The 12745-nt window shown below is 51.2% G+C and overlaps 1 protein-coding gene across 2 annotated transcripts in view; it reads left to right on the plus strand.

The window, feature by feature from the left end:
- Nucleotides 1–12745, plus strand: part of MYOT (myotilin) — an 801437-nt gene that overhangs the window by 637916 nt on the left and 150776 nt on the right. The window lies entirely within an intron of this gene.

The following is a 12745-nucleotide window of genomic DNA, read 5'->3' on the forward strand; positions in this document are numbered from 1 at the left end:
AGGCACCCTTGAACATGGCCCAGGAGGACGACACGCTCCTAGTCGATCTACCCTGACTAGAAGAAGGCAGAGGACAGTGGGCAGAATCGTAAGCAGAAACCACAGCGCCCCTGACTCAACGAGACAAGGTGGCCAAAGAAGGACGAAGCCCCAGCCCGAGAGGCCATAGCTGACAAAAAGGGAATCAACTTTACGGAAACCAGCCGTGCGCTCCAAGTAGATGCGGAGAGCCCTCAGCACATCCACCGAATGGAGGAGCACTTCCTCGGGAGAGGCAGGAGCCGGAAAAAACACAGGGAGAACAATATCCTCCTGACAGTGAAAGGAAGACACCACCTTAGGAAGAAAGAACTGGCTGGGATGGAGAATGACCTTATCGCAAAAGCGCAAGAAGGGGGGGGGGCATCAGCGCCCCAATCTCACCAACCCTCCGTCCGGAAGTAATGGCCACAGGGAAAATAACCTTAGCAGAAAGGAATTTCAGGGCCACGGAGTCCAAAGGCTCGAAAGGAGGACCCGTCAAAGCCCGGAGAACCAAGGGAAGATCCCAAGGAGGCACAGGAGAATGAGAGACAGGACGCTGAAGCATGAAACCCCGCAGGATGCGAGCCACCAACGGAGAGAGAGAGGAAACAGAAGAACCCGGAAAGCAAGAATGGCAGCCCACTGGGCCCGCAGGGAAGAAACCGCAAGCCCCAAGACGAAACCATCCTGCAAGAAGTCCAAAACCTTCACGGCCTCACAGGAGGCAGAAGAGAGACACCTCACAAGACACCAGGAGGAGAAATTCTTCCAGTGACGGTCATACGACTTCAAGGTGGAAGGACGCCGAGAAAGCTGGAGACAACGGGTAACCTCAACTGAGCAACCCAGACCCAGTAAACTCATCCTCTCAAGTGCCAAACCCCCAGCCGGAGGCGACGCAGGGAGGCAACCCCCAGAAGAGGAGCCCGTAGCGGGGAGGGGGACAGAGGAAACCTCCAATGAGGGCAAACAGAAAAAGTCAGCAGAAGGGGGAACCAAGACTGCAGAGACCATTCCGGAACTACCAAGAGAACCTCCGCCCGATCCCAACGAATCTTCCGGAGGACCCTCGAAATCAAGGCAAACGGAGGGAAGGCAAACAGCAGACCCCTCGACCAAGGAATCGAGAAAGCATCGGAAGCCCACGCCAACGGAGAGGGAACTATGCTGCAAAACCGAGGAAGAAGGGCGGACTCCTCCGAGGCAAACCGATCCAGCCAAGGAAGGCGGAACCGGAGGACAATCAGGTTGAACAGATCCGGGGACAGACAAAGGGACACCGAGGAGGGGAACACCCTGCTCAAAGAATCCGCAAGCCCATTCTCCTTCCCCGGAAGATAGACCGCCGTCAGAGATAAGAGAGTCGACTCTGCCCCAAGGCCGATCTCCCGGGACAGGAGAAACAGGGCACAACACATGTCCCCCTGGTGATTCACATGAGAACGAACTACCTGATTGTCCGTCTGCACAGAGACCGCCCGACCCCGAAGGAGAGGAGCGAACCAAAGAAGGGCCAACCAAACCGCCCTCAACTCCTTCCAGTTCGACGACTGGAGGGACTCAAAACTGGACCACCGACCCTGAGCCTTGGAGGTACCCAAAACGGCACCCCACCCCAAAGCACTGGCATCCGTGGACAACACGATCACAGACTGAGGAGGAAGGAGATCGAATCCCCGGGAAAGAGAGAGAGGGGATAACCACCACTGGAGATCTGCCCGAATCCATGGAGTGACAGGAATCAGAGTCTCGTAGTCCAAGGAGGCAGGATCCCAGTGCGACAGGACATGATGCAACAGGGGGTACAGATGGAGTCTGGACCAAGGAAGGAGATGCAGAGTGGAAGCGTTCTCCCCCTGACTCCGCAACCAGAGACGGCCAGACACCCTGGATTGGGACAGAAGCCAGGAAAGGTGACGAAACAAAGTCAACTGGTGCTCCTGTGAGAGAAAAACCATGTCCAAGTCCATGCGGAAGAGAGCCCCCAGGAACTTCAGGGACTGGGAGTGCACCAGGGAGGACTTCCTGTGGTTGATAAGGAACCCAAAGGAACCGAGCAGAAGACACACCTGGTCCACATCCGACAGAGCCTGCGAAAAAGAAGGAGAGACAATCAACCAGTCATCCAGATACGGAAAAACCAGAAGACCCCTGGAATGAAGGATACCCACCAGAGGGGCCAAGAGCTTGGTGAACACTCTGGGCACCGAGGAAAGTCCGAAAGGGAGTACTCTGAACTGATAGTGAAGGCTCCCCACAGCAAACCGGAGAAAACGCTGGATCTTCTGGATGGACAGGAACGTGCAGATAAGCATCCATGAGATCCAGGGACGCTATGAAGCCCCCTGGCAGGACCAGAGGCAGGATGGACTGGAGCGTCACCATCTTGAACGGACGGTGGACCACGAAGCGATTGACCCGCTTCAGATCCAGAATAGGACGAAGATCCGAAGTGTCCTTCTTCGAGACAAGAAAGAGGATAGAATAGCAACCTCTTCCCCTCTCCCAAGGGGGGACCTCCACAATAGCCCTCTTTTCCAACAGGAGACGTACACCTGTCAACAAAGCATCCCTGCGCAGAGGAAGACGCAGCAGGGGAGTCTGAACAAAACCCGGAGGAGGAGGAGATGAAAACTCTATCCGGCAACCTTCCGAAACAGTCTGAACCGCCCAGGCATCCGGAACCGACAACCACTGGGCACGGAAGGATTGGAGGCGACCACCAACCGGCAAGGGCAGACAGTCATTGAGAAGAGGAGGAAGCGGGGGTGGCAACACCGGCAGCGGCTCGGGGCTTGGCACTTCGAGGGGCCCCCGGACAAGACCCCTGCCACAAAAGGGCTGAGAAGCGCCACGAGCAGGAGGCCCAAAAGCACGACGGTAACCAAATCCACGACCCCGAGAAGGAGGGCGGACCAGAGCCACAAATTTGCGGTTCTCAGCAGACTGCTTGACCATACCCTCAAGCTGAGGGCCGAACACCTTGGAACCTGAAAAGGGCAACTTAAGGAGGACCGACTTCTGTGAAGAGTCCACCTTCTAGGAGCGCATCCAATTATGACGACGGGCAGCGATGGAAGCACCAGAAGCAGCCGCCGCCACCCCCAAATTGTCAAAGGAAATATCCGACAGGTACCTAACCTGTTGCTCCATCAAAGACAAAAGAGGCGTGGCATCCTCGCCGCCCTGCAGCAGAACCGACAGGGACTGGAAATCCATAAGGAGCGACTGAACCATATAGTTTGAATAGGCAGTCGCACGGATGGAAAAATTGAAAGCAGCATAGGAACGCTTCACAGCACCTTCAATACGCCTATCCACAGCGTCCGCAGGAAGGGCGTCCTCAGAAACGACCAAACCCTGAGAAGAGAGGCCAGCTATCAGATTATCCACCTTCACAGCCTGAGGGAACTCAGCAGCAAAACCCTCCAGAGGATAACGCCGAGACAGGAAACGAGGAAAAGCAGACTTGTCCACCTCCTGCCATTCGTGGGACAACACCTTGCGGACAGCACCGTGCAAAGGCAAAGAATCCAGAGCAGGCTGGACATATTGCGTGAAGAAGTCATCCTCCAAAACATCAGCGGCAGGAGGAGAGAACCCCAAATTGGACCTAACATGTGCGAACAGTTCAGTAATCTCAGTACCCTGAACAAAACGTCCACGCACACCCTCATCCTCCTCAGGACCCAAGTCATCCTCAGGGTCAGCCTGTGGAGCCACAGAAACACAAGGTCTCTTGGGAGGAGGACCAACCGCATCCCTACCCAGGAAAGCAGCAGCCTCAGCCTCACTGACAAGGAGGCGCAGGGCATCCAGAGGGGTCGCAGAAGATGAAGCCTCAGCATCCATCCTAGAAGCACATGTCCAAAAACCACACCAACAGGCAAAAACAATGACAAAAAAACATCCAAGAAGGACCCCATATATACATGACGAGGACCCGAACACCTGTGGCAGGAAAAGCAATGGGCCGGCATAAAAAGCCCAATTAGCAGCCAACACGCTCCCTAATGCACAAACCATCGGAGCGCCATAACACTAACTCCTGCAAAGCCCCTGCCCGCTAAAGCATGGCGAAAAAGGACCGGAGGAAACCCAGGGACCAAAAACGGCCGCTAACGCGAGCCACGTGTGCAAACAGTGCCCCAAAACAGAGACGGCCGCTAACGCGAGCCGCGTGCAAAGCAACAGCCCCAAACACAAGAGGCATCACGGTGGGAGCGGCAGCGCGAGAAACAAGGCGGCCGCTAAAGCACGCCGCCGCATCCACAAACACAACAGCAGGGAACTTACCCGGTATACCGGCAGCCCCGAACAGCACAGCCAGGAACGCGGTCTCAGGATCGCAGAAAAAAAAGAACAGGATGATGATTAGATGCACTTCCCCCTTTATAGTCACGTGGTGGTGACGTCATCATAGGGGGAAGTGCTAACAGCTCAGCTAGGTAGGGGTTTCTGTAGAGCAGACTAGCTGCTCACTTGTCAGGAATGGGACGGGGAGACAGGGCGAGGAGATAATGGCCTTGCGAAAAGCTATTCACGACACGAGTATGGTTCTTGCCATTTCTGGGTAGACCTTTAAGCAAAAGTAGGTGTGTTCAGAAAACTCACTGATTTGTGAGTGCTTGTACACCAATTGGAGGTAGTGTCACATCCTAGAAACACTCACATGTTTACTACTGCCAAGGTTAGAAGTAACAGCGTTTTCAAGGGCGATAACGGAAAGGATTATTTATAATGGTGAATGGAATTGCAGCAGGAAAAAAAACGCTTTCCATTTGTAGAAACAAAACAGTTAAATGTAAAAATACATATTTGGTTCACATTTTCAGTACCGAAAATTCCACAAGTGTGAATGTTACACCTGTTGAATGCCATGAAAGTTGAATATTTTCTCTTTGACATAGGAGTAATGTACCTTGGGCAAACGTCTGACTTTTCGCCCTGCAGTTTCCGTATCGAGCTTTTAAATATTGATCTAATATTTTCAAAAAAACATTGTTTACAAATGCCAAATACCAACACATCTTCCTACAATCCAAGTGAGGCCAGGAAGACACAGCTGTATGGCTTAAAAAGATGAATGGATGCAGTAACCCAGTCATCCACTCTAGTCAGCCTAACGAGGAAAGTGCAGAGAAGAGGGGTTCAAATAAATAATATTGATTAATGGTCCTTTACAGCTTCACTTAAAAATTGAATCATACCATAAATGGGTCAAAAAGAATAAATGAGAAGGTATATGGCTGATGGTGCTCATCCAAGATCTACCACCAGGCCACTCCGATGGTTTAATACGAAAAAAGAAACACTCAAATGGCAGTAGTCCGTTCTTCCATCACCCAGTTTTCCGCAGGTAAACTTGCATGGGGCTTTGGCTCCAAGGGTGGTTTCTGTAGCGCTCTAGTGCTCCCGGGGTCTCAGTTTGAGCCCCGGAAGCACTACCCCCAAATGTATCACCTTCTGGCCAGGCGTGGCCAGAAGGCTTTAAATAAACGGACAGGAGTGGCACGGGACATCCGGTCCACACTAGCATAGCTTGTGTGCGTGTCCAATTATTGTATGCTTGTGCATTGCATGCGTGGGCTCACATCTGGCCCAGTAACTTTCTTGACCCCCACACTGGCGACGAGGGTGGGATCAACGCATACAACGCGGCCCGAGGACGGCTCCGGCCCCGCTTGACGCCGCTCAAAAATACCGGCAGCAGCGCCGGAGCCAAGCGAAGAAGAGGACCAAGGCCGACCCGCTAATCAAAGAAAGAAACCACCTACCGGTAAGCAGCAGATGCGAGGAGCTGCGTGGCACACCGATGGTGGGAATCCTAGGGCGTCCCGAGCAGCGAGAAGCGCTGAGCCAGGAAAGCTCCGCCGGCAGGCCCAGCAGTGCGCGCATGCGCAGAGGAGCAAAAGCTGACGCCCACAGCAGAAGAGCTCCGCGTAAGCACACACGGCGAGAGACACACACGCTTATCAAAGCGCGAAGCCCCGGACGGGGCCAAAGTAAGACCCGCCCGGAACAAACAGAGAGAGAACAGCCGCACACGCCGAACAGTACCCAGACACAAAAGAAAAAGAAAAAAAACAAGCACAAGCACGGGCAAAACGACCAGGATCAGCAGAGAAGCCCACAGAAAGCCCAAAAAGAGGCCCCAAAACGGCCAGTTGAGAAAACACAACCCAGGGGCTAAGCAATTAACACAGCGAGAACCCAGCATCAACCAAGCATAAGCAAAGGCAAGGAAGCAAAGTAAGAGCAAGGCATTCATAAAAGGAACGACACACCAGTACCAGGCACAGACATGTCTAACACCCAAGGGGGAGCAACAGGAGGAGCGCAGCAAGCAGCGGCTCCAGCACAACAAGCAGGACCCCCAGCTCAGGCAGCGGTCTACATAGCCCAACCCCCAGTACCATCGGCGCACTCCCAAATACAGGCCTTGCCTTCTTTCAGTGAACTAATTGATCCAGGCACAGCAGCGCCACGGTAGGCCGTGTGGCTAGGACAACTCAACAATTACTTCACTGCCACCAGAGAAAAAGACGATGAAGTGAAGAGATCACTACTATTACACTTTGGAGGCACAGAACTTTATAAGCTATTCAAACACCTGCCAAACACTGGGGCCGACACCGACTATGACGCAGCTGTTGCCGCGCTGAACGCCCACTTTGATCCCCAATTGAACCCCCACTATGAACGCTTCAAATTCCGGCAATCCAAACAAAGAGAAGGGGATACGATGGACACGTTTCATGCACGCCTGAGAGACCTCATAAGCACGTGCACAGAAGACGACGAAAAGAAGAAAGTAACTGCGCAACTCATCCTGATGTGTCGCAACAAACACCTGAGAACTCTAATTCTGAGACAACCACGCATATCGCTCGAAGAAAAACGAATCCTCGCCATGTCACATGAGCTATCAGATGCCCGAGCGACGGCGATGGAAGCGGCCCTGAATCCACGATCAGAAGCGGGAACGACGGTGAAGACAGAAAGAGTAGATGCAGCTCGCAGTTTTAGCCGAGGAGGAAGAGGAAGATGGCCGACCAGAACGCCGCGCCGAGCACCATGCGGATACTGTGGCAGAGAGGAGCATAACCAAGATGGCTGCCCAGCACGTGGAAAAACATGTTCAAAATGCGGAGTGCCCAACCACTTCGCGAGCGTATGCAGAGGAGGCTTTCGCGGACGAGGTGCTTCAGAAAAAAAGACAATCACCGGAACTGTGAGACATCTATCACTGGACGACGCACCGTCATCACGAGCAGGCAAAACGCAGCGACAACCACAACCACAGTTTGACGAGTCGTCCACCGAGGAGGACGATGAATGCTACTACGTGTCATTTGTCAGTGAGCTGAAGAAACGACGAAAACCTCAGCCAAAATGGCAGATACAAATTGATGGGTCACCGGTGACCGGAGTCATCGACACAGGGGCCACGGTGAATGTAATGGGCATACAACACTACAAATCCCTGACGCCAAGGCCAAAAGTAGTTCCCTCCAAAGCCCGAATACTCCCCTATGGCAGCCAAGACCCACTTCCGTTGCGAGGGAAGATGGTGGTACAGGTCAAAGCAGAAGACCAAGAAGTAAAGACGACATTTCATGTAATAGACAAAGAAGCAGACTTACTGGTTGGAAGCAACACTGCGGAAGATCTCCGCCTTATTGCGTTTGCAAACGCAGTGAAGGCCCTCCAGACCGAGGAGGTCTTACAAATGTTTCCCAAGTTATTTGAAGGACTTGGAACCATCAAACGCCCTCCCATTAAGCTACACATAGATCCCGCCATACAACCAGTAGCACTGAGGCACCGAAGGGTCCCGTTTCACCTTCGCACAGCAGTAGAGCAAGAGCTGAACCAGTTAGAGGCACAAGGAGTGATTGAGAAGGTGTCTGGACCGACACCATGGGTGTCCCCCATGGTGATAGCAGAGAAGCCACGCCAACCTCGGAAAATCAGGATTTGCATAGATATGAGGATCCCCAACAAAGCCATACGGCGGGAGCAACACCTCACGCCCACTGTAGACGACATCTTGACAGATCTAAACGGAGCCCCGTGGTTCTCCAAGCTAGACCTTAACGCAGGATACCATCAGCTGAGGCTAGCAGATGAGAGCCGCTATATAACGACATTCTCAACACACCTGGGGCTGAGACGATATAAGAGACTGAATTTTGGAATCTCGTCCGCGGCTGAAATATTTCAAAATACCATTAAGGAAATTCTATTTGGATTTCATGGAGTACTAAATGTCAGCGACGACATTCTAATCCACGCCAAGATGAGTGAAGAACACCATCACAGATTGAAAGCGGCACTGCAGAGACTCGCGCAATATGGAGTAACATTACACAAGGAGAAGTGCCAGTTTTTTAGGAAATCCATTGAATTCTTTGGCTACGTATTTGATTCAGAAGGAGTGAAGGTAGACCCACGCAAATCACACACCATCAAAAACGCCCCTGCACCCACTACCGCATCGGAAGTGAGGAGTTTCTTAGGGATGGCACAATATTGTGCGAGATTTATCCCCAACTTAGCCACGATCGCGGAACCTCTAAGGAATTTGACAAAGAAAGAAAACTTGTGAAAATGGACAGACATCGAAGACAAGGCATTCCACCAAATCAAGGATGCCCTGCTTGATAGCACCACAATGGCGCATTTCAACACTGCAAAACCCACAGAGATACTGGTGGACGCTAGCCCAGTGGGGTTAGGAGCCCTAATTTCACAGGAAACAGAACTAGGGGTGTGGGCCCCCCTAGCATTCGCAAGCAAAGCACTAACAGCGACAGAGTCAAGATACTCACAAATTGAAAGAGAAGCCCTGGCAGTCAAATGGGCGTGCAATCACTTTCACCTATACATATCTGGCCACCCGTTCAGAATGGTGACGGATCACCAAACTCTGATCCCTCTATTCCGAGGCACGGCTCCTCACCCACCGCCGAGGATTGAACGTTGGGCCATCCAAGTTCAACAATACCAAATGGACCTCGTCGATCGACCAGGAGCAAGAAACCCGGCGGATTTTCTCTCACGCGACCCCTCTCTAGAAGGACCCCACAACAATGAACAAGAGAGTCAGACTGAAGAATTCATAAACATGCTATCAACTGGATCATGCCCCCGAGCCCTCACCGCAGACACCATCATCTCCCAGTATGACAGTGATGCAGTCATCCAACGCGTGAAAGAAGCCATACAGTCGGGTTCGTGGGAGAACTTCCTGAAGAATGTCAGTGGCTGGAACGAGGCGGACAGAACATGCCTGAACCAATTTTGGAGGGTTCACAATGACCTCAGCAGTGCCGATAATGGACTAATTCTTAGGGGCTCCCCAGTAGTAATCCCAAAGACATTGCAAGATAGAGCGACAGCACTAGCGCAGGAGGGTCACCAAGGCACTCGCAGGATGAAAGCCCGGATGCGCGTGAAAGTGTGGTTCCCCAACTTGGAAGAAAGCGTCGACGCAGTAGTACGGCAATGTCGGGCATGCCAAATAACCAGCAATCCAGACGTTCCGGCCCCGGTGATCACGGAAGACCATGCTCCATCACCATGGTCGTGGCTAAGTCTAGATTTTGGAAGTTTCCCGGATGGGAGGGTCACCATAGTACTAATCGATAGCTACACGAAATATCCCATTGTGGACCTAGCAGCATCCACCAGCTTCAAAAACATTCGCCCTATTCTCAGCAGATCGTTCGCAATGTTCGGAGTCCCGCTCGTTATCAAGACAGACAATGGGCCCCCATTCCAAGGGAGCGACTTCAAAGAATTTCTACAAAATCTAGGCATAAAGCACCACAGGATCACGCCACAGTGACCTCAAGCTAATGGCGAGGTGGAAAGATTTATGAGGACAGTAAACAAAATTCTGTGAATAGCCACTGCGGAGGGGAGTGACCCGGAAGAAGCACTACAGTCATTCTTAAGAGAATACCGGAGCACCCCGCACAGCACCACACAACGCTCACCATGGGCACTAATGCTAGCCGGACCGAGGAGAGACTTGCTCCCCATGGCGGACAATTGGACTCCGGCAAAAATACTCGCCAGCAAACACGCAAGAGCGGAGGAGAAGGACGAATGAGAAAGCGAGTTGCAAACGACGAGCTCAGACAAGGACCATGAACCCTGGCGAGACGGTATTGATACGGACGCGAAGACCAGGAGGAAAATTCAGAACACCGTTTGAGCCAGAACCCTGGACCATCAAAGAAGCAAGAGGAATGGCAATAACAGTCAGCCGGAACGGAGAAGAAGTGACCCGAAACATATCGTGGTTCAAGCAAATATCACCGACACGAGAACAAACACACCCCCATGATGAATCTGCAACAAGGGAAGAAGGAGGAAACACGAAAGAAGTAAGCACCCTTCTGCCCACAGCTGCAGCTGACGTAACAGCCCGCTCTCACCTGGACACTCTCAAGAATCAACATCAACACCCATGAGAGGCAAGTGGCATTACAACCTCAGGCCCAATCCTACGCCTAACCAAAGACTAGCAGGCTTTGCATGTTGAACTTTCTATTTTCAATTTTTCAAAAATCCAAGTTGGGAAGGTATGTAGCGCTCTAGTGCTCCCGGGGTCTCAGTTTGAGCCCCGGAAGCACTACCCCCAAATGTATCACCGGTCCGCACTAGCATAGCATGTGTGCGTGTCCAATTATTGTATGCTTGTGCATTGCATGCGTGGGCTCACATCTGGCCCAGTAACTTTCTTGACCCCCACAGTTTCCATTCCTTGATCTTTGATGTGGTTTGGCTCGTTGGCGCGTGGACTGAGAGTATGCAATTAACCCTGCTGGAAAGGCCACGGTCAGAATGCAACTCGATGTTTTAGGTAAAAAAGGCTTTCTTTGCATAATCCGTGTAAGTCTCAGGTTGAACTTAGAAAGTCGGTAAGGTTTTGCACATTACATTGACTCCGTTTACAAGGTCAAGTTCACTGTCCTGAGTCACACAGTTGGAATTGGCGGAATGTCGTCTTTACAGATGGGTCCCTCGGTGTTTGCAAAACTTTTTCTTTTGCAAGTGAGGAGTGCGCAATGCCACCCCGTGCCAAAACGATTCTTCCATTTCCCACCCTTCACTCGCCTAGGCTCTGCATTCATCCTGCTGAGAACGAAATCAACCACCTCTGTCTGCTATTTTGCTGAAGGATTGGTAGTTTCGTCGGCGAACGCAGTCGGATAGATTGGTCTTTAACACACTGGTTTGCAATTTGCATATTTCATGAGGCAAACATACTTCCATATTCTTTGACATTTTTATGGTGATCATATTGCCACCATCGTAATGTGCAGTACCAAAAATCTGAATCGGGGCTTGATTGTCTGTAGAGGAGAATGGTGTCATTGACAATGTTATGGTCGGTGGTTAGTTTGTCCAGTGTATTTATGATTTAAGGAAAACGGTGTGCTGGATTTGTATCTCAGGTAAATTATGTTGCACATTTTGGCCATTTCGATCCTAAAGCAGTCAGTTGCACTTTTCATAAAGCTGCGGTACAACTGGATGTTTGAACGGTACATATTTTAAAGAGTTCATGTGGACACCTATTTGCATTAGAATGTGTGAAGAGAATTGCCCCCAATCGTTGCTTTGAAGATAGCATGTAGTATCTGGAAGTGTTTTAAAGTACCTGGGGTGTTCATGTGGGAAAATATTTTGCCAGATTTATTCAGCCTGTTGGTAACTTTGACTTGGTGGATTAAGCAATAGACCAGCTGGTACTTGCCTTGCATTGCAAAAGTGGCTGGCCACATCAATGGCTTCCAAACTGATATACTACAAGAGCTGAGTATTTTCATATCTCAGGACATAAGAGGTGGTTGTGATAAATATGGTGAACATGGCAATTCTAATGCTTTACTATATGTATAATGTATATGTATGTATACGTATGTATGTATGTATGTATGTATGTATAAACCGTTTTGTAACGCGCTCTGTTACTGGTGAGTATCCTGGCGCGGGGAAAGGGACAGATCGGCAGAGAACAAGACATCGGGGGATCTTCCTAGCCTACACTCGTGAATAGGTGAGTTTTCAGGTGTTTTTTGAAAGCAGTCACTGTCGGCGTGGAGCGTAGATGGAGAGGGAGGGCATTCCAGGCCCGAGCCACCACAACAGACAGTGACTGGCCGCCCAGTCTGGCACGTTTAAAACGGGGAAGGGACAGTTTAAACAGAGAGGCAGATCTCAGGGTGCGTGCCGGAATGTACCTTGTGAATCTCTTTCTCGGGTACGAGGGGCCTTGGTCATGAATTGCACGAAACGCCAACACCAAAGATTTAAACAGAATACGTTGCGCTACGGGAAGCCAGTGAAGCGAGCGCAGCTCCGTGTGAACGCTCTTCCACCTGGGGATGTTAACTAATAAGCGTACAGCCGCATTCTGAATAATTTGGAGGCGTTTGACCAGGTATGCCGGAATGCCACTGAACAGTGCATTCGCGTAATCGAGGCGAGCCAGTATGAGCGCTCTGGCAACCGACTCTCTGGCCTCCCTAGGGAGCAAGGGGAAAAATTTGCGGAGCATTTTCAGAGTGGCAAAGCAGGTGCCTGTAAGTTTTTTGATGTGATGCTCAAATCTGAGATCCTCCGTAAACCAAATGCCCAGATTTTTTGCTGGTCTCCCCATCTCTATTGGGCAAGGAATGTTAGAAGGCCAAAGTGTGCTCTT

The sequence above is a fragment of the Lissotriton vulgaris genome, chromosome 7 (assembly GCF_964263255.1).
Source record: "Lissotriton vulgaris chromosome 7, aLisVul1.2, whole genome shotgun sequence".
In the NCBI taxonomy this organism is placed as follows: Eukaryota; Metazoa; Chordata; class Amphibia; order Caudata; family Salamandridae; genus Lissotriton; species Lissotriton vulgaris.